The sequence below is a fragment of the Sus scrofa genome, chromosome 4, assembly GCF_000003025.6.
Source record: "Sus scrofa isolate TJ Tabasco breed Duroc chromosome 4, Sscrofa11.1, whole genome shotgun sequence".
Taxonomy (NCBI): Eukaryota; Metazoa; Chordata; class Mammalia; order Artiodactyla; family Suidae; genus Sus; species Sus scrofa.
Genome location: NC_010446.5, coordinates 20,508,498 through 20,531,718, shown reverse-complemented (window position 1 = coordinate 20,531,718; position 23,221 = coordinate 20,508,498). Strand labels below are relative to the sequence as shown.

General features: G+C 42.1%; 1 protein-coding gene across 4 annotated transcripts in view; it reads right to left on the bottom strand.

The window, feature by feature from the left end:
- The window catches only part of SAMD12 (sterile alpha motif domain containing 12), a 427,167-nt gene that overhangs the window by 39,062 nt on the left and 364,884 nt on the right, over window positions 1–23,221 (bottom strand). The gene's annotated exons all lie outside the window — the stretch shown is intronic.

The window sequence follows — 23,221 nt, the reverse complement described above, 5'->3', positions numbered from 1 at the left end:
TTGGCTAAGGAGGCAGTGGATGACAACCTGTTCGGTCTCCAGAGTAACTTCAATCACCTCTTCAGGCTTTGTCAGAACTGGGTCTCCAGATACAGACCTGATTCAGCCAACTTGCCAGGTCACAGGATTCATATAGATGCAATAAGAAGACAGAAGAATTCTTGCATAATGGATGCTTACTCTGCGTCCAGCACTGTCCAAAGTGCTGGTATGTACCAAGTATTTCATATTTAGTATCTCATTTAATTCTCACAAACCATTTGTGTAGGAGGCACTATTATTGCCTCAATTAACACAAGGAAATTGAGGAATAAAGAATTTCTAGAAGAATTCATGCACTCAAGAAGTCAATGAACCAGGATTTAAGTCTTGGGAAATAGACTTGGCTATTGGAAGACTGTGCTATTCTTTCTAAACGACTGCCTGGAACAAGCTCTTTCTCTTTTGGTCATGATGATGACTGATGATACCAAATAAATATTTCAGCAATGGAAATTCCAGCAGAATGGGTAAGTAATTATATAGAAGATTTAAACCAAAAACATCAGAAGGAGTCTATCTTTATCACAAAGTCAAGAAAGCCCTCTGTTGACAGCAAGCTGGCTTCTTGTATGTTTCTTTAAATCTCACCCTTGAAAGACCTCCTGTCTATCCATCTGTCCATCTATCCATTCATTCATCCATCCGACCATTCAACAAATATTTTTGGAGAGTCCACTCTATGCTTTGCACTGTCTAAGTTGCTGAGGGTATAAAGTTAAATACAGGCACTGTCCTTGCCTTCAAGAAAGTTATCATGAGGGTAGTTTTTTCTTATAAAAAAGTAATTAGAATCCACTCATATCTATATTGTAACAGAAGGACAATAGCCAGCTTGGGGAAGTTAAGAACTTCTAGAGGGGGTGACGAATAAGCAAAGAATTAGAGCTGCTTGGAGGACCACGACAATTTTGCGTGTGTGTGTGTGTGTGTGTATAAACTGAGGAATAGTGAAAGGGTGAATGACTGGAACATTCCAGAAACTACTGGTAGCATTAGGAGTAGAGGACACCAGACTAAGAATTAGAAGAACTTGGGTTTTCTTCCTTGGCTTGGCATTCATGGAAGTATGATACTAGGGAAGCCCTGCTCTCTTTCTGAGACTTAAACTTTCCTCATACATTAGACACGACTCTTCATATATTGTTTACCTCTCACTCAAAGGGATGTGATTAAATATTTTACGAAGCTTTAAGAAGAACATCTGATTAATAAAAATTACTATGATTATAAACAAATTTATCCTCTCCATTCTCCAACTGTCCCTCACCCTATAAGGACAGGTCTCAGCCTTAAGGGGAAGAAAAATGACCAATGACTGGACAAATAATAATAAAGGGACGTGGTATCTCCTGTACCAGGAGATGTCCAGATGTTTTTCTCTGGCTTCTTTATGTCTTCCTAAAAGTCTACACCATACCTTACTACTGACTAATGCTTATTTTGTTTTTACATTTGGCCTTTTCTCCCCCTCTCAGTTTCACAGGGGACTCTCACATCTGCCCTTCCCCCTCCCCAGGCACCATTTTCACGCCTCTGGTGTTGACTACAATGACTAAAGGCTGGAAATCTACAGCAAACTCTGGGAACTTAACGAGTTAACTTGGGGTGGGTTCTGACTCCCAGCTGAGCACATCAGGATGAAAGCATTCAGAAAATAAACTCCCATATCCTCTCTCTGATTTCCCCCTTCATTACAGACACTAGCACATCTTACAGTTCCCTATGGAAGGACTTCGCTGTTAGAAGAGAACAGCCACAGCTGCCCTACTATGACCAGTAATGACTCCATCTGATGTTCAGAGCTGAAGTGCAATTACCTGTATTTATTGCATCAGATTGTTCAATCTCTATTAGTTATGGGGTACAGGTTTCTACACCTCCTCCTGGGATGAAATCTGTCTGTGAGAGGAGAAATATGAATCTGCCATATAGCAAAGGGACTGAAAAAGAAAAAAGAAAACTGAGAATAACTGGCCTGGAAAAGAAATGTTTTGTAATGGTTGCCTTGACATCTAAAAAGCTGCTAAGGAGGTGGAGGAGGAGAAGTAAGAGGGGTCGGAGGGTAATGATGATAAGGGCAGCCTACATTTCATGAGGGCCTTTGTGGGCCAGGTACTACGCTAAGCACTGAAATAATCATTCAATCCTCACAACAACCCTATGAAACAGATACTATTCTTATAACAGTTTGAGAGATGAGGAATAAAGAGGCTAAATGACTTACCCAAGGGACTGCAGCTAGTAAGTAAGTGATGGAAGCAGGATTCTAACCCAGACAGAAATATCAGACACATGGCTACAGATCTGGATCATCTGGGGGAGCTATTCAAACTACTGATTTCTGAACCCAGAGGATATATGGAATTAGAATTTCTGAGATGCTGTCTGGGGCAATGTCATTTCCTAAAGCTTTCTGGTACTTCTGATGCACAGCCAGGTTTGAGCGCCTCTGGAAGACACATGTCTGAATGACCTGAAGGGATAGATCCAGTACTAACACTGGGATAGTGCAAGGGGTAAGATTTCAGCTCCATGGAAGACAGGCATTTCTAACTGTGGAGGATGCCCTGAGATGGCAGGTACTGGGGAGTGAGTGTGTTCCTCTGCAGCGGGACTGGAAGATCACCCAACCAACACAATATAAACATGGTGATACTTAAGTCATTTCCCATCTCAATAGTCTACCAATTGCCATCACTCATTCATTCAAATGATATTCAGAAACTCCAATGCTCCCTTGGTATCTGTACAGGATTTGTTCTAAAACTCCCGTGGATACCAAACACATGGATGCTCAGGTCTCTTATATAACATGGGGTAGTAGAGTCAGCCTTCCCTATCCCCAGCTGGTTGAATTCACAGATGAGAAACCTGCGGATATGGAGAGCCTACTGTATATGCTGGGTACTGTGCCAGGCACTGCCATTCTACTAATGACCATGGAATACCGTCATGGTTTTTACCTGCCTTTCTGATGACTGGTAATATGTAGTTTTTCGAATTTGCGGTAGCTATGAGAAGGTGGCCCTGTACCACAGCTCAGAATACATCAAGGAGATGTCTTTTGCCCTAAGTTTTTTTTCACTCATTGATTCATTTATTTATTTACCAACTACCTATTGATTTGCTACTTACTGATGGCCATTTACCCACCCAAATTTTTGTTCTCCCTTCTGTATAACTTTGACCAGGAGTATCTGCCCAGCCAGAGGTTACATGGCCTAGTGCCCCTTGCGATGAGTTATGGCCAGGTGACTAAGTTCTTGCCAACAGGTCATGAACAGCAATGATGTAACACTTCTAGACCAGGTCCATAAAAGCCTCCCATGAGACACTTCTTCACACTCTTTTTCCTTTTGGCTGAATTGAATGGAGAAAACCTCTAGGGAGCCTTTAAAAGCCACTTGCTTATGATGGCAGAACCTCTGCTGGCCTGGGATGCTGAATGACTGCATGGATGAGGACCATAACTTCCTACATGGTAAACCTGCCTAGGACCACTATCCATGCAAGACTAAAAGTCTATAGTCTTGGAGCTTTTATACCTCTCTTTGGTTGATGTGTTACAGCAATTAACCTACCTTTATATAGGTCTGTGAGCAAAACAGACTTCGTTTTGTGTTTCAGAATCCGCAGCTGCTTGGGGACACAAATTGCAATCAAGGAATGACAAGGTAAGCTCCCATAGCAGCCTATAACAAGAGCATCTAAATCATCATCCTGGGGGATCAGAGACATGCCACTCCAGTTGAGACCTAGAGGGTGACTGGAGTTCATCAGAAGGGGAGAGAGGAGGAGTATTCTCATCAGAGCAAAGCCTGGGGCAAGAAAGAGCCTGGGTTGTCTGAGGAAATGGAACAGGTTGAGTAGGGCTGGAGGGTCAGAGGGCAAAGTTGGGGCATGGTAAGGGGTTGTTGCTGGAGGGTTCAGACCATCCGCCAGATGGGCAGAGGGAAAGAAGAGTGTCATGTCCCCTTTAGAATACTGGGCTCAGAGGGCCCAATTTCACGGGAGGAATACCTTCGAGACAGACTACCTTGGAAAAAGTTCCCCTTTCTCATTCCTGCTCAGCGTGAAAGTGCAAAGCATGTGTGTGTATACGTGTGTGCACACGCATGCATGTGCATGCTTGCGGGATGGGGGGGAAGGGGAGGCAAAGGGAAAGAAGAAGCATAAAGCTGACTCAGTCATTTTTGAACTGAATCATATCAGGGACCTAACAGAGGGGAGGGTGTTGCCTCTCGGGACGTTGCCAGCTGAGGCTGGAGAAGGGCCACGGTGCCGGGAGAGATTTGTGTGGTGGGATCACCAGCTGTGTCAGGCTTAACAGGAATGAAGAGTACCAGCCCAATCCCAGTTTAAAGAGACAATATTGAAACGCTGCCAGGAAGAATCTGAGCAGTATTTTGCAAACTTTAATAACAGCTCAGAGAAACCGATCAGAGCATTTGGCTTTGCCATGCATAACTGCTTAGCAGGACCCATGTAATAGCAGAGAGGAATAAATCTATTTTTTTCCATTCGCAGAGAATAATATTTTTCTTCCTCGCAAACAGAGAGGAATTCGGTAAAGTCTAAATGGATTTGTTTTGTTCCTTATTTTAACTTCTCTATAAATCACCCACAGGGTTTTGGCACCCACCGCTAAGGTAGTCAGTTTACTGCCTGCAATATCTTCTCTTATTGAAAACTATTTTCTAGAAATTGGAACTTTCTTTGGTTGGAACCTTAATTTGTAGCTTTGATGTCCTACTTGCCAGACACTGACCATGAGAATTAGGTGGAAGGGTTTCGATACACCACATGGTGGGAGAACTCCATGTATTATTTCCTTCTGGGACATGAGAAATTGACAGCTTTCGGGATCCATGTAGTAGAAAGAGCATAAGATGGTTTTGGAATCTGAAATGAGGTCAAGTCCCAGATCTACAGCTCACGCACTGGGTGACTTTCAAGAAGTGGCTTAAGCACTTCGGGCCTCAGTTTTCCCTCATCTGTAGAATGAAGAAGTTCCTAAGCTCCCAGATAAGTTAGAAAGATGAGACAAGATACACTAAGCACCTGGGATGCTACTGCCTTTTGGGAGAATCCTATCAAATGGCATATCCTATCCTCTTATTCCTCCTCCAAGAAGTAGAGTGGGGAGGCTGTGAAGCCCTGGAGAGAGTACAGAGACTTGTTCCAGGTTGAGGGGAAGGTGGGTTTGTTAAATGGTAAGGCACGTCCTGTAGGGAGAGGGGTATCTGAAAAGTCCAAAGGACAAGACAAACTCAAGCAGATAAGAGGCTTCTAGAGACTGCGAGCTAGTTATTAATGGAACTGGGTCCCTTGTCAGTATTGCTCAGATTTGGCTCAATTTCAGGACAAATTTGGCCTCACCTTGGGAATAATGTTAAAGAAAGCCAGACTGAGATATTTTTATCTTCAATATGTTTACAAAGAAAATAGAACTGGGAAAAAAAGGGTGGGGGCGGAAGTCAAATCACCTCCGTTTAGGTCTAGGTGGGACTGACAGGTGGTTTCCCAATGTTTTTGGTGAGGAGTCTGTAAACAAAAGGGATTGGAACATTCTTAGTCATTAGTCTTTACCAGGATTCTGTTTCCTTAAAAGGCCTTCTCTGATGACCCTTCTCCCCAAAGAAAGCACTGTCTACCTCCTTACTTTGCTATTTGTCATAACATTTATCATCATCTGAAATCACACATATTGATTTGGTTTTGTGTTCATAACTTGTCTCTCCTAGTGAAATGGGCCTGTGATGGTAGGTTCGGGATCTCACTTGTCCAGGGCACAAAGCCTGATATAGAAATATTTATTGAATGAAGCCATGAACAATATAATACACAGTAGGTATAGTGATCGCTACATTTATTTTTAGGAAGACAATTAAGCAAAGCCAAAATTTAATTATGGCTATAAAATAAAACATTCAAATAGATAATGCCTCAGCAAATAGAGCCATTTTTTTTCTTGATTTATAAGCACTTTAGAAGCAGATTTGATTTTTTTTAACCAATTTTTTCTTACATAATATCCTCAACAAATTCAATGTTTGGCCAATGAATTCCAAGTTATGTTTAAATAAATATGCCTATGTTTTAGATTCATCCCACATCTTAGTAGGCACAAGGTATTATCCCAAGAAGCTGTCATTTCTATCATTATTCATCTTAGAATCTGCTCGACTGTCACAGAAGTAGAACCCTTACATTTTAGGGTAAGATGTCACTCTCAACCTATTAACAAATAACATATGTATTACAAACACTTCAAATAAACATGATTACCATATATCTACTTTTTCATATGTGTCCTGGTGTCTCTAGGGTTTAAACATTTTGATAAACGTAGAATCATTGCTCATCAGGCAATCACATGCAAGTTTCACTACAAAGTGCAAGGGATCTTAGCAGTAGGAATGTACAGCTTCATAAGATGCTTTACATGTCAGAATAAAATTCATCCCACCCTCGGTTGTTTGAAGAGTGATGGGGAGGCACACAGTCACAAGGACAACTCTGTCTGGCAGTTAGAACCATGACAGCCTGCCTGGAAACGGGCAAATAAATATCCAGAATTCACAACTCATTTTGGACTCTCTCCGTTCCTTGTAAGGTGGATGTGTTGAGCGCTTCAAGACATGCCTCCTTTATGTTCTGCAAAAAGGACAGGGTTGGGTAGCTTGTGCTCAGGAAAACAGTGTAATAGGACTTGCAGACCTTTGCCTCTGGAGGAGACCTTCTTTGTTTTTGGACTATGTGACCTACTACAAACAAATCACTTCCAGCCTCTGCAAACTTGATAACAATAGTATCTACCTTCTAGGGTTGCTATGACATGAAATAAACTGTATCCAGCCTGTATCATCAGCTACTGTCCTCCATCAATGAAAGCTAGCAGTTAGGAAAACCTCTGTTTGGTGTCTACTTCATACCTTAACCGAATCCTCCACAAATTCCTCATTGCACTGAAATTGGTTTTATTAAAAAATTGAAGCAGAAAAGCCCGACTGAACAGTAGTGTCTCATTTGTGAGAGAGTCCCAGCAAAGGCTGGGAGGTCGGCAGCCATGCGCCTTCACAGCGTTACAGCAATTACACCCCGTGTTATTAAACTCTGTGGTATCCAGTTCAACTGGCGAAATAATAAGAATTAAATGTAGCCTAAATAGTAGCATTTTCCCTCATCCATGAAAGAGTGGCACTCGACAGTGAAGCTCTCTAGCTAAATCACCAAGTGCGAGGCCTAAATTTAGGATGGGGCAATTCTGAAACAGTTGATTACTGCATCTAAGATTATGTGTGTTCTTGTGAACTGTTGAAACTGATGAAACAAATATAAAATCGTAGATTATTACAGACATTATAGGAAAAACCTTGCCTGGGCTGCTTTATAATGGTTTTGCATTGCTATATGAAAAGATTAATGAGCAGCAATTGCAATTATGTCTACAAAAGGCATCACAGACAGTATCGGTCTTCTGTAAGAGATCTGACATAGCGACTGAAGAGAACAATTTCTCCTTTATCAAGTTTGACCCTTAAGAGAAAAGACGTATCTTAGGTATGGGAACCGCCCCTATGCTTCACTTGGATAGAAAACAAAAACAACAAAAAACAACAACAGTGGTTCATAGCACAAAACCACAACACAGAACCACAACTTGGAGGCCACGCAAAGTGATCATGCAATTATCAGACATTTCCCTTTTTGGTTTCTAATCAGTTCCTGAGAAGATCAGAGGACAGAGCAGATTGGCATTTGTGCATTGGCTTAAGAGAGACCCTACCACTCTGTCACTTGCAAGCTGTGCATTTTCAGTTTCTTGCCTTCCCTAAGCTCTGCGTTCCCTGTCGGTAAATTTAGGATGGTAGTCAGAGAATCATTTTTTATAGAGTTGCTGTGAGCCTCTGGGTTAAAGGCTTATATGAATTATTCCATTCAATCCTTGCACTAGCTTGACTACAAGTGTTCCGTAAATGGTAGTTACTTTCCATAGTTCCATTCTGCCTCTGCAACTTAAACACATGGTGATCTCTGGCATATTAGCTAACTTCTAGGTACAGCTGTCTCCTCATATGGAAAAAGATAATGACTGGTGATTGTATCTACCTAACTGAATTGTTGGAAGAAATTAATATGTACAGTGTGCTTATCAGACATATGGTAAAACTTCTACATGTTAGATGCTATTATTATTATTACTATGAATACTGCAACTATTTAAAAAATTAATAAAATGCAAAAGAGGGGACTGGGAGAAGCAATATTCCCTGGGTTGTGATGCTAATAGCTATGTCTTGTCACACTGATGACATGATGGAAGCCCTGGGTTTGCTGTTCCTCTCTCCAGCCCCATCATAATGCCACTCAGCCTCTTTCCACTGGAGGAACTGGAGGGTGGGAAGGACGAAGCAGAGGTGGGAAACTCTTTGCTAAGGTCTTCTAATTTTGTAGGGCCTAGTTTGGGACTTTTGATATTATTATTTAATAAAATATTTTTGTTATTAAAAACACAAACAAAACAATTAAATATGAATCTTTTTAAAAAAACCAGCAAAATATTGGTAACTGTGTCTTGGTTTTGCTTTGTTTTTTTCTTCTCTCTTTCCTTTCCTCCTTCCTACTTTCCCTCTGTTCCAATATATTGGGATCTCGAAAGAAAAGAAATAGCCAAGGCCTTTCTCAAATTTTGATGGGGCTTAAGACCACTTTTTTTTTTTTTTCCTTAAATCAAAGTTGTCCTTGACCAGGAGTTGAGCTGCCTATATCTATAATTTGTCCAAAAATAAAATAAAATCCAAACAAACAAAACACCACCGGAAATGTAAGTAGTAGACACACGAGCTTTCCAGGGAGATGCATATTAGTTCAAATTCCAGCTCAGGAAACGCTAGCTTGGTCCGTTTCCGCATCTATGAAATAAGGAAGATAATAAAAACCTCCCTCACAGGACCACAGAGAAAGTCACATGAGATTGTGCATCTGACATTTTAGCAGTGCTTGGCACATAGTAAAGGATCATATGTGTATCCAATATTACATGTCTCAAGCTTTAGCATTCCAGTATCAGAATGTCCTCTAGCTAGCTAGGATTTTCCTTTCTCTTTTTGATTGCGGTAAAATACACATAACACAAAATTTATCATTTTAAATATTTTAAATGTACCATTCAGTGGCTTTAAGTACATTCATGCTGCTGTGCAGCCACATTTACTTATTCTGTAGGTAAAACCCCTGAGCCTCTGAATCACATCTTATGACCCGCCTAAGGTCACCCTGAGTCCTGAAACCTCTACTTCCATCCCTTCAGAGTTCCCTAGATTTTGGAAGGTTCTCCTCTTCCTCTCATGTGGCACCAAGTTCTAGAATGAGTAGCAAAGTTGGGGATAAAATTAGAGGATTCATTCAGTCAAAATATTTACTCTATAAATATTTATTTGAATATCTACTTCAGAAAGCACACATGCAAGAAATCTGGCAAGAGATGCTCAGTTATTCATTGTAACAGCTGTACTGCTATTTGGTTGGTAATAAGTTTTCATTTTATAAGTGAGGCCATGGCGGTCCAGAGAGAATTGATAACTTACCCAAGACCACATAATAGTGCAGATGAAATCCGATACTAGGAGATATGATTCCAAGATATTGGGGTAAATCTGGTGACAGGGCTTGATGAGTTTTTTAGGGGTGGAATTTTTTTCCTTAAGTCATAAAAGCATAATACTGCAATACAGTGGAGTAAATTTTTTGTTAACAAGGGAAGAAGAAACAGACTCTTCTGTGAATTAAGGACACCTAAAGTGAAAAAGGAATTAAGTCTCATTTTCATAGGTGAGAATACTCTTGAATGATGACACCAGGGTATTCTTATGCCTTGGGATGGGAATGTTGAGGTGGTGTGTAATTTGTTACATAGGAATGGATAACTCATATAAATTTGAAAGCACAGAAATTTCGTCTTTGGAGTTAGTTCTAGATTCGTATTCCGGTTGGGTCAGTTAGTTTCGTAGCCTTGGGCAACTTATTCTATGTCTCAGAGCCTCAATTTCCTCATTCACAAAATGGAGATAATAATAGTATTTAGGTCCAGGGTTTTGTTTTCCCCCAAGAGTAAATAAAATGATGCTTGTTAAACACAGTGCTTGGCACACAGTAAGCATATTTAGAAGTTATAATTATTATTGCTATTATAATTTGGGGGGGCACATTGAGGCATATATTTGAAATACGGATTCTTCTTAAAGTACTGTTTATAAAGCTTTGTCAATTGAATTATGCAGAGGAATCTTTTTCTGAGAAAGACATGCTCTGAGAACAGAGTTTTTGCCTGCTATTGCCCGGGGTGCAGAAGGACATGCCCAGATTAAAGTGCCCTAGCCAACCAGCAGCCGAGTTCTCTCCTTGTCTGCAAAATGCTGATGCACTGCATTTCGTAATGTAATTAAGATTACACTGAAGAATGAACCCTCCATCATCCCATCATTCAGTCACCTTCTCCTTCACCAGCTGGAGCTGAGTGCTGGACTTCCCCTTCCCCTTCCATCACCTGACCTTCCACTCATCAGTCCCATCCCTGGGAAAGTGTTCATTGATTTTAGGGGTCAGAGTCCAGTCTTTCTCTTGAACCTGTCTCTTTATGGTCTGCACTGAGGTCAAAAGGAACAACATACTCATTTTCTAAAAGGGTATCTTCTGATGTGACAATTGTTAGAAACTTCTGATAGGCCAAACCCTCTCTGACATAAATGACAGCAACATCTTCTCAGATCCACCTATCAGAGTATTGACAATAAAAAGAAAATTAAACAAATGGGACCTACTCAAACTTCAAAGTTTCTGCACAGCAAAGGAAACCCTAAACAAAATGAAAAGACAACCCACAGAATGGGAGAAAATCTTTTCAAGTGAATCAATTTACAAGGGATTAATCTCCAAAATTTATAAACACCTTCTGCAGCTCCATACCAAAAAAAAAAACAAACAACCCCATCAAAAATGGGCAGATCTAAACAGACAGTTCTCCAAAGAAGACATACAGATGGCCAAAAACCACATGAAAAGATGTTCAACATCACTCATTATTAGAGAGATGCAAATCAAAACCACTCTGAGGTACCACCTTATGCCATCCAGAACGGCCATCATCAAAAAGTCTACAAACAATAAGTGCTGGAGAGGGTGTGGAGAAAAAGGAACCCTAGTACCCTCTTGGTGGGATTGTAAATTGGTGCAACCACTGTGGAAAACAGTATGGAGATGCCTCAGAAAACTAAACATAGAACTACCGTTTGATCCAGCAATCCCACTCCTGGGCATCTATCCAGAGAAAACCATGACTAGCAAAGACACATGTACTCCAATGTTCATTGCAGTACTATTTGCAATAGCCAAGACATGGAAACAACCTAAATGTCCATCGACAGAGGAGTGGATGCAGAAGATGTGGTACATATACACAATGGAATATTACTCAGCCATTAAAAAGAACGAAATACCGGCATTTTTAGCAACATGGATGGACCTAGAAACTATCATGCTAAGTGAAGTCAGCCATACAATGAGACACAGACATCAAATGCTCTCACTGACATGTGGAATCTGAAAAAAGGACAGACTGAACTTCTTTGCAGAACAGATGCTGACTCACAGACATTGAAAAACTGATGGTCTCCGGAGGAGACAGTTTGGGGGGTGGGGGGATGTGCTTGGGCTGTGGGATGGAAATCCTGTGAAATTGGATTATTATGATCATTATACAACTACAGATGTGATATATTCATTTGAGTAATTAAAAAAAAAAAAAGAGAGAAAGAAAAGAAACTTCTGCCTGCCTCCTATTCTTTGTATCCAAGTTTCTGTTCTCCTTGGCCCAATGGTTCATTCTACCACTAACCCTAAGGCAGGTTTAGAAGATGACTCACATTGGAAACCATAATTTGTCTGCAGTTACCACCTTCAGAACATTAAGAAACTTATCTCCCACAAAAGTGTTCAAAGAAATGAGTGACTCCTTCCCACACTGATACCTCTGCCTTTTTTTTTTTTCTTTTGAGAAGATCATTTGGCTTACTTCTTAGACAAAAATGATAGGTCAATCCAGACTTATTAAAATATATGTTTTGATGTGACCTTTCACCAGGTGGTAAATGACTTTCTCATGGAGAAGTTTAAGATGACTGCATTTTGCCGGAAACGATCTTGACTCTTAATAAACCCTATGGGGAGATATTGCTCTGGAATAAGAGGTTTGTTGACCTTGGCTTGGCCACGGATTAGCTATGTGAACTCAGGCAGATCACTACATCTCTCTGAGTCAATTCAGTTTCTTCATTTATAAATGGGGAGAATAATACCTGTTTCACCTAGTCTTCAGAGGGTTTTTTTTCAATTAATGATTTTATTTTTTTCCATTATAGTTGGTTTACAGTGTTCTGTCAATTTTCTACTGTATAGCAAAGTGACCCAGTCACACACACACACACACACACACACACACACACACACACATTCTTTTTCTCACATTATCTTCCATCATGCTCCATCACAAGTGACTAGATATAGTTCCCAGTGCTATACAGCAGGATCTCATTGCTTATTAGTTTTCAGAGTTTTTATAAAGATCAAATGAGGTGATATCAACAATGTACTTTATGTATATACATATAAATATAAATACATAAGTATATGGTAACATGGATAGATTTCAAAAACAGTGTTCATAAAAAAAGAAACTATGAGGTCTATAATGTTCTCTCATTTGTATGGATTACAAACATGCATACTGCAAATAACAGTATATAATCATATGTTCAAACTCACTGCAGTTTTTGCTTAAGTGAGTGGGGATTGAGAATGAAATTGAAAAAGACAAAGGAGAGGAAAACCCCACAAGAGTCCCTGGAGAGAAATGAAAAAACTGTGTGCCACAAAGCAAGCAGTACAGTTAACTCAACCCAGGGCAGCTGAGGTTCTGAAAGGAAACTTGCAAGCCAAGACTCCGATGCATTTCTGCAAACATTATATATCCAGATGTACCTATATGCCTGGAAGATCCAAAGAATTTCCAATGAAATATTAAAAGAGGTTATTTCTGGGTGCTGGAATGGGGTGCAACTTGTATTTTCTTCTGCTGCTTATCTATACTTTCTAGACAATGGACACACATTTTTTTTTTTTTTTTACAAAGGAAAATGACTTTACTTAAAAGTCCTAAAGAGATGTGTCATGTTTTTCTAGCTTAGTAACCTGTACACGTGCCAACAGCATGGAGCTTTGAGGGCTTGGGTCCTTGAAAGGTGACTTGGAGTTCTTGTTTCTGGTTGTACTGCTCGTGAAAATGAAGAAGGTAAAACTTTAAAGAGCTGAGTACTTGGTGATCATATTGACCAAGAGAAAGAATTCCGCATAGAAAGAGAGAGAACAGCACACTGGGGCAATGATTTTCTTTTGTTGGTTTCCCCACGAAACGCAAGAGGATATGGTTAAAAAAACAGTTTATGAGAGCTAGCAGGTTTTTCCCTGCTAGTAATCTGCTGGTCAGGAATATGCATAAATTAACTGCCCTCTCCCATTCTGGTAGCAAATGAAGCCATGGACTTCTGTTTTTAATCACTGGGATTTTAGAGCATTTGTAGTCCTTTCCATGGGATGACCCTTTCTGTACATTTTGCAGAAGAAAAAAAGCCCATTCATACTTATATATAAGATGAATTTGTTATTAATAATGATTATTGATAGCAGAAGGAGGGAAACTATCCCTTTTCAATGAAAATTTTTGATGAGCTCTGCAGGGTAGAAGGAGACCCATAGTCAAAGCCACAGATTTGATGATAAAATGCCTTGAGGAAGGTAGTGAGAGAAACTCTGTTTTGTTCCCCACAGAAAATTGTGGCAAAAACTCAGAAAGGGCAGGAAAAAGAATAGCGAGAGAGGAACCAAAAGGAGGTATCGAAGTCTGTAGAAATAACTAGATAATAGCCTAGTATGGGGTTTTGAAAATAGGGATGTTCCATCATAAATCTGAAGGTGTTTGAGGTCCATGGACAACTTCTCTCCCTGCCTCACATTTTAAGTAGGTTTATTTCTGGAACTAGGAGATGAGGCTGAGTTTTTATATCAGGGAGGCCGCCTATGGGGAAGCAAGAGCCCAAAGCTAGAACAGCCTCAAGGACACTTAAAACCCCTTGGATGCCACAGCAGTCCTGACTTTCTGCTTGTCTGGATCTTCAGCGTGACCACAAACGGCGGGCTGGTTATTTTCTACCTTACCAGGAAAGCAAATCCAAGGCACGCCAAAGCAGGCGGATGACTTCCTCTTGGGGAAACGGGTGAAATGATCAAAGATGGCTCAGGAGTCTCAAGTTCCTGCTCTCAGAGCCTGAGAGGCCAGAAGCAGCCTGAGAAGACCTTCCTCAGTAATGGGGAGCTGCTGCTATAGTCTGGATCGCCTGGAGATTGTTATCATGGAACTTCAATCACTACGCAAACCAGCAATGTCCTCTGGATGCTAAGGGAGAGGAGGGGATGACATCTATACTGTCCCAGCCTCGTTACACAGCGCATCTCACTTAACCCTTATTATGATGCTGGGAGGTGTTATTATCCCTCACGTTACACAGGAGGGAGCTGAGCTCAGAGAAGTTAAATCGCTTGCCCAACATTTCAGAGCTAGGAAGTGATGGGACCAGGATGTGACCCAGACCCGTTTGCAAAGTCTAGTCTCTCTCTACTCTGTTATCCTCTTTCTTTTGAAGGAATAATCAAAAGATTATATATCCCTGGTTGCCTTCGGGGAATATTTAATAAAAAAGGACTGACTGACAAACCATTCTCTTTTGAAGTTTCCATCATTTCTAGTGCTATGTCCGTGCATTTATCACAGAATCTTCTACTTGTAAGGGAGGCCTTAGACAGCCTCTAAAAGGAAGATCTTTTGGGGCTTGGGGTGGGTGTGAGTGGGGTTTAAGCTGAATTTTGACTGAGAGAAAATAACCTAGGATAAGGGAAGTGGGAATCCACTTTAGGCAGAAGAATTCATACGGTGGAAGGGTGAGAAGTAGCTGTAGGAGGCAGGCAGCATGGAGGTGGAATCTGCAGAGCTAAAGTGGGGAGCACGGACAAAGGTGGGCCCTGTATAGATGTGTTTTCAGTTCCAGGCAAGCTCAATTCTCTTCAGCTAAGCAAATGCATATTCATTATCTGCTCTGCATGTATCAAGCACCATGGTACATGCTGGGAACCCAGAGATGACTATGGCAGGAGGTGCATAACCATTAGGAGCTTGGGCTAATTGGAAAGTAGAGTGGATATTGTTGGAGGCCTCCAAAGTATTCTTTATTCCTTTCCCCTTCCTATAAGGACCTGAATTTTCCAATCTTTTTTTTTTTTTTTTTTTTTTTTTTTTTTGTCTTTTTAGGGCCACACCTGCAGCATATGGAAGTTCCCAGGCTAGGGGTTGAATCAGAGCTGCAGCTGCCAGCTTATGCCACAGCCACAACAAGGCAGTATCTGAGTGGTGTCTGCAACCTACACACAGCTTGGCTGGCTTTAACCCACTGAGCAGGCCGGGGATCAAACTGCATCCTCATGGACACTAGCCAGGTTTGTTGACTGGGAACTCCTGAGCTTTCCAATCTTGAAGTCTCAGCCAATCAACACACTTTCACCCTTTTTATATTCATGATTAGTTTAGGGATGGCCACCTTCACTGCAGTGACTGAATCAGAGAAAGCTCAGTTTTCCCCATCTTGTTATCTGGATATCAGTGGGGAAACTTGTACCAGGAGTTGCAGCAATCATTCTGAAACCCTGAGGGATTAGTCTGAGGGTAAAGCCAGAAAGATAGGGTCAAGAGAAATGGAAAAGTGGAGTTCCCTTTGTGGCTCAGTGGTTAACGAATCTGACTAGGAACCATGAGGTTGCAGGTTCGATCCCTGGCCTCGGTCAGTGGGTTAAGGATCCGCATTGCTGTGAGCTGTGGTGTAGGTCACAGATGTGGCTTGGATCTGGCGTTGCTGTGGCTGTGGCGTAGGCAGGCAGCTACAGCTCCGATTAGACCCCTAGCCTGGGAACCTCCATATGCCACGGGTGCAGCCCTAGAAAAGACAAAAAAAAAAAAAAAAAAAGGAAAAGTGAAGCCCAATGATTCTACAAACCTCTGGATCAAACTATACCTGAAGCCTGTATACTTCTTTTCATTTATATGAATCAATATAATCTAGTCTGAGTTGGATTTTCTGTAACATACAGCAAAAATACCATAATCATTCAAGGAGATAAAAAATAAATCACTACAATATAAAATGGTGAGGGCTATAATAAAAATATAAAAAGAAGGATATGGGAATTGAGAGGAGAGGCACTAACTCCAGCTCTGGGATACAGGGAAGGATTTCTAAATAAATGATAATTTAACTGAGCTTTGATGGATGAATCGGAGTTAGGTGGGGAAGGAATTCCGGGTAGAGGGAACAGTATGAGAACAGGCACAGAGACATGAACTCTACGATGTTTGTGGGGAACTTCAGTGAGTTTGGAATTACGAGGTGATGAAGTACCAAGCTTGGCTGGCTGGCAGTATGGCTGGGGAGAACTTTGGGTTTCACTTAGAAGGTGAAAAGGACAGTCAGACAGTGAAACACACATGTCACATGCTATCACTAATATGTGAAATCTAAAAAAAGGATACAACGAACTTTGCAGAACAGACACTGACTCACAGACTTTGAAAAACGTAGAGTTACCAAAGGAGACAGGTTGGTGTTGGGGATGGGGGAGGGATGTGCTGGGGGTTTGGGATGGAAATGTTGTAAAATGGTTCTGATGATGGTTGCAAATTATAAATATAATAAAATTCATTGAGTTTAAAAAAAAAGGTGAAAAGGGGACAAGGTTTTAGGCAGGGGAGGGATGTGTCCAGATTTATATATGGCTATAAAATGGAAGATACAATTAAAGGAGGCAGGGAACTCCATTGGGGGGAATTAGCTTATTCACATTCTCTCATTATGACAAATGGTGCTGGGTGCTCACATACAATGAACAATAATTATGGAAAACAGACACAGTCCCTGTCCTTCGGGAGCTTACTCTTGGTTGAAATTATTACAGAAGTTCAGGTAAGAAGAGATGGTAGGAGGCAGAATGGGACAGTGTTCTGGAGACAGTTGGATGGGGACACTTCACCAGTGGGAGACATGGACTTTATATCCAGTAGGCACTGCGCGTTGCTTACCCTAAATAAGGCCTAACTGCAAATGATTAACCATTTTCCTACACGGAACTACTAGTCCACTTCTGATCATAATACAAGGCATCACATGGTCTGATTTCCACAATGAGTGCTTTTACCTTGATTATTCTGCAAAATCTGAACTTTCCAATCTCGAAGTCTCAGCCAATCATCACACCTCCACCCTTTGTATACTCATGATTGGTTTCGGGATGGCCACCAGCACTGCAGTGATTGAATCAGAGAAAGCTCAGAGTTTTCCTCTTCTTTTTATCTGGATATCAGTGGGGAAATTTGTACCAGGAGTTGTGGCAGTCCCTCTGGAACCCTGTTCTTACTCTTGGCTATTCTTGGATGAACACTGGCTCCAACTCCGAAAAAATGACAGAACTCTTAGCTCAGGATCAGGCTGCTGGTCAACACTCATGGACTGGTGGTGGCTGCCAGAAGGGTGGTGTTGAGAAGAATGTTAAGATCACTCAGATGATTTTGATGTCTGCCCTGGGCATGGCAGGATCTGAGGGCAATCATGCCTGTTTATTTGCTAACCTGGCCTTAGCCCACTCTTTGTTTTGGCACTATCTGATAAAATAATTAGTGAGTAGGTGACTTTTTTTTTTTTTTAACTTCAGAAGATGTACACTCTCTTCTGAAAACACAAGAGCAACAAATGGAAGCCAATTAAAATATGATTGGTGCTAAATGACAAAAAGCCCCAGAAAGCTTTCTTATTAAAACACTCTTTTAACTTAATATATACTTCCCTTAAAATACCCACTAAAACAAATCCATTTTAAGATAAATACAGTTCTGAGCACCTCTTTATTCATGAGAATCTGTTCATGCTCAAGGGCCATCCATTGAATGGAATTGCTCCTATTGTCAAAATGTTACTTGAACTGACAATTATTTCATTTTCTTAACTAAAAGGAATAGATATGTATGTATACATACACAGACATAATTTTCTACTGCTGCAGTTTCTGTTCTCATAAATCACTTTAGGTATCCTATACAAAGTATCTTGTAAAAGATACTGTACTTTTTTCCCCTTTTTACGGCTGTACTGGTGGCCTATGGAAGTTCCCAGGCTAGGGGTTGAATCAGCCACAACTGCAACCTATGCCACAGCTTGTGGCAACACAGATCCTTAACCCACTGAGTGAGGCCAGGGATTGAACCTGCATCCTCACAGATACTATGCAGGTTCTTAACCCTCTGAGCCACAACGGGAACTCCAGATTTTCTATTTTAGAAAGAAATATCATTCTAATGATATCATTCTCCCTAACAAAAAACCTGTTCTGTGTATTGTCTGTAAAACACTAGGTTCCCTTTGCTCTTTAAGCAGCAGCTTAGTCCCTTAGAATGATCTGAGATGAAGTGTAAACTGTAATTAGGATTATCGTGCAACTGTACCATGAACGTCTGATGGAGTCAGGGGGGAAGGCGTGAGAGGCTCAACATGCTGTTGGTCTCATCACTGACCGGGTTCAGTGGCCTCTAGGTGACCAGGGTGAGGCCACGCTCCAGGTCTGGGGATGGCGGGCTTGATGGAGGATATGCTGAGCAAACCTCCCCCAGTCTCTTAGCTGAGGCTGAGTTTCTAGCCCTTGGAATAGGCAGGACAACCACTCTGGCTCGCTAGGAGTTTCCTGATCATGCAAGGAGGGTGTCCGTGTGCAGCAGGCAGAGCCCAGGGTGTGCCAGTGCACGGCTGAACCGTCCAATCTGCAGAATGTGTAGGAGGCTGAGGGGAATCCTGGCTCATCAAATACCACCCTTAGAACATCATCTCAACTCTATGAGACTCACTTTCCCAATATTTAGAATAGGAAAGAAGAGAGCCCTCCCTGTATGTAAGGAAGAGAGAGGATACTTTCTATCAACAGTATGTGCCATGCAGTGGGTGCTCAATCACTGCGAACAAGGTACACCTGTTCAGGGGTTCCCATCGTGGCACAGGGCACAGTGGAAATGAATCTGACTCGTTTGAGGGTTCGATCCCTGGCCTCACTAAGTGGGTTAAGGATCCGGTGTTGCCGTGAGCTGCGGTGTAGGTCGCAGACACGGCTCGGATCCTGCATTGCTATAGCGTAGGTGGGCAGCTGTAGCTCCGATTTGACCCCTAGCCTGGGAACCTCCATGTACACGGGTAAGGCCCTAAAAAGCAAATAAAATAAAAAAAGTGAAGAAATAAATAAATAAACCTGTTCAGATGGTGAATACCCCCCACCCCCCAGCACCCCAAGGCTTCGACTATGAAAGGTAGAGCAGGTAAAACCAAGATTGGAAGTCTGTCAATTAACTACTTTTTTCCTGATAAGCTCGGCTAAGTTCCAGAGAGTCAAAGATAGGGTCTGCCCTCCCCGGCCGGAATATTTACCAAGTACCATATAAGCACTCCTCACTCAATCCTCACAACTATTATTATGCTTGTCACTGAAACTGCATAAACCTTAAGAATCACAGAGGTTGAGTCACTTGTCTGGGGTTGCAGAGCTTAACCCCAAGGTAGAACTACCTCTTCTTCCAGTGGCTCCCACAGATATGTGCATAGGGTCTGTGGTCAGATGATGGTGCCTGAATGGCAGAAATCAGGAGAGGCTTCATGGGGGAAGTGATCGAGGTTTATTCTTAAAAGCCTTTGGAGTTTGGTCTTAAAATTATACCTTATTCGGGTGCATTTTGCAGGAGTGGGTAAGAAGCTGGGCAGCCACGTATAACACAGACGGGTATAGGTGTTCTGAATGAAAGCCGGGTCCCTGCTGCTGCAATCAGGGCATCAAAGCCAGCCTTCCTTTGGTTATAAATAAGGAGATTATCTGGCTTGAAACAAAGTGGCAGAAGCAATCTTGCACCTGAAGGTTTGTCTGTCTAGGGTCCCCTTCTCTGTGAACATTGAAACCCTTTTGCTTTTTGGTTACTCCTGCTTTAGAAGTTCTATCCCCAGCTACGTTCTCAGAATGGAAATTTAATCTTCAAAACTGTTCTGCACTGCTGGCCCCAGAATTAAAAGCAACCACCTTCAATGGGGGAAATTAAATTTATTTGATATACCTGTACATGTATAAAATTGGATCCAGCATCCATTTGGTTTGCAGGCTCCTATAAAATGCTTTCGCGATATTCTGAACCTAATACCTAATTCGCAGCTGAAAGGGGGCCGACCTCAAAGACCTTGTCTCATTCGGATCCTGAGCAAGGTGATCATTAGCCAAGAGCAGGCAGCATTTTCTGGGAGAGCTTCTCCCCATGTGCACAGTGTAATCGACAGCCAAGGAGAGCCTTCCTTGGGGAACTGAATATTCAGTTGACTGAATTTTCATTAAAAAAAAAAAAAGTGAGACCTGGGGGAAAATACTTCAATTATAAATATCTATATTTCATTTTCCACTCTCCTTTCTGAAGCCTCCAAGTCAGGCTCTGCCTGGGGGCAGCAGAGGGCAGAACCCGAGGTTTGTGTTGGCGTGTTTCTTGGCTTTAAGAAGAGGCTAAGTGAAATACGGTTTGTCCTTTCGAATCCTCTCCATGTTCTGATTTAGCTCCTAGGGAAACTGTCATTATGTTTTCTTCCCTAAGTTCCTGTAGGACATTTATGTACCTACTAAGATGGAGACTGGGGAAAGGAACAGGACATGGGGCTAGATCAGTGCTGGGGGCTGGGTCGCTTCTGCTGGTCCTCAGAGGACAAGGATGGAGAAGGGGAGGAGTGGGTGGGGTGAGAAGCAGATAGAGATGGGGTGGGGGTGAGGTGGGGAGGGTGAGGACCATGATGGAGACAGGGGCTCTGTCAATAATCTGGTCTGATCCCCTCCTGTTACAAATAAGGTCCTGCATGGTCCACACAGAGCTGGGTGACTTGTGCGAAGCCCCACAGCTTGCAGTGGGCATAGCTAGGGGATGCCTGTCTCTTCTCTTGGGTTGGGGCAGTGCTCCACCACCTGGATGAGCCACTGTCCACTCTCCCTGTCCAGCTCCATTGCTGCCTCTGTCTGCTCTTTCTCATTTTTCCTCTTTTGCTTTTCTCATATATCTTTCTTCTTTCCTCCCTCCTTTCTCCCTCTCATTTTCCTTCTTTTATTTTTCCCTCCTTTTTCTTTCTCCTTCTACATCTTCTCCCCAACCCATCCTGTCCTTCTTTCCTTCCTTTTACCAAATTCTGATTGATTATCAATCATGGGCAAGTGACTATACTGGGCTCTGGGCACACACTGGTGGCCCAGGCAACCCCCATCTCCTGTGGAGCTAGAATCTGAGCCTTTGGAGACAGGGCACATCCCAGCTTTATCCTCTGTGGGGTCCTAGCTCTTCTGTCCATCCCGCAATAGTCCTGGGTCTCCTGGCCCAGGGGATTTCCTGCAGAACATGCAAGGGGATAAGGAACATGGTAGCACTGCTGAGCAGTGAAGAGGGATGCCAGCAGGGGGAAGCTGAGCTGAGCACAGGCATGATGTGGGCAGCTTTGATGGGGAAGAGCTGGTAGCCAACAGGGGAGCAGGAGAGCCCGTGGCCAATGGAGCTCCTTTGGTGAGACAGGGGTCACTGCATGGACATATCTTTGTGAACCAACCATGGGTACCATACATCCAAACACCCAATCTTCTGTCTAAGAAGAGGTGGTACTTTGATGAGAAACCTTGAGGAAGGCAGAGTACTATTAGCTCTCTCTCTTTATGGACGTATAATCTCGAGCTAAGTCGTATGGGACAATTAATTGTATGTGTCAACTTGACTGGGCCAAAGGGGTGCCCATATATTTGGTTAAATGCTATTTCTGGGTGTGTTGGTGAGGGTGTTTCTGGATGAGATGAACATCTGAATCCACAGCCGATTGCCCTCCCCAGTGTGGGTGGGTCTCATCCAATCTACTAAAGGCCTGAGTAGAAGAAAAGGCCAAGTAAGAAAGAAATTTCTCCCTTTCTCTCTCTCTCTCTGGTGAGTGTCTTTGAGCTGGGATATCAGTCTCCTGCTTTTGGACTTCAGACTTAGACTGAATTAGCTCTCATAATTCTCTGGCTTTTGGACTTGGACTAGAATTACATCATAGGCTCTCCTGAGAATCCAGCTGGTGGACAACAGCTCTAGAACCTCTCAGCCTCCACAATTGTGTGACTCTGCTTCTTATAGTTAATATGTATGTATGTATCCACCCACCATGATCTCTTTCTTTCTCTCTTTTTCCTATGGTTTCTCTGTTTCTCCAGAGACCTAGACTAATACATCATGGTTTTAAGTTCTGAATCATAGAACTTAGTTTTCTCAATACCAAACTGAGAATTTTGGCAAGACACATTTTGTACCATTTCTGTGCAAATGGCTGAATAAATTATCTATAGTAAATTATAAACTATAATGTTCTATATTATTATTATTTTCTTTTTATGACTACACCTGTGGCATATGGAAGCTAAGGGTCGAATCTGAGCTGCAGCTGCTGGCCGCGGCCACAGCAATGCCAGATCCGAGCTGAATCGGATTGCAGGTTGCAGCAACTCCAGGTCCTTAACCTACTGGGTGAGGCTAGGGATTGAACCTGCATCCTCATGGACACTATGCTGGGTTCTTCACCCGCTGACCACAATGGAACTCCTGCATTATTATTTTTAAATAGAAGGTCCTACCTGCTTTTGTATTTATGAAGATGTATGATATATCTTTGTATCATATGGCCTAGCAAGTTGTCTTGTAAACAGTTGATGCTCAGTTTGTCTTTGGCATTATTGCTGGTGACAGCAGGCATTTGGGGAAGTTTATGTTCCTGATGCTGCCGCGCTGAGATGAGGACACATAGTAGTGACATATTCTCTTTGTTCCTCATGTAATCTCTGACACGTGGCATGTGTTCAATTAATGAATGAACAAACGAGTTAACCAACGAACTTATCCCTTAACCAAAGCCAGGCCCCAGAAAAGGAAGATAAGCTGACCAATGTACATACACTA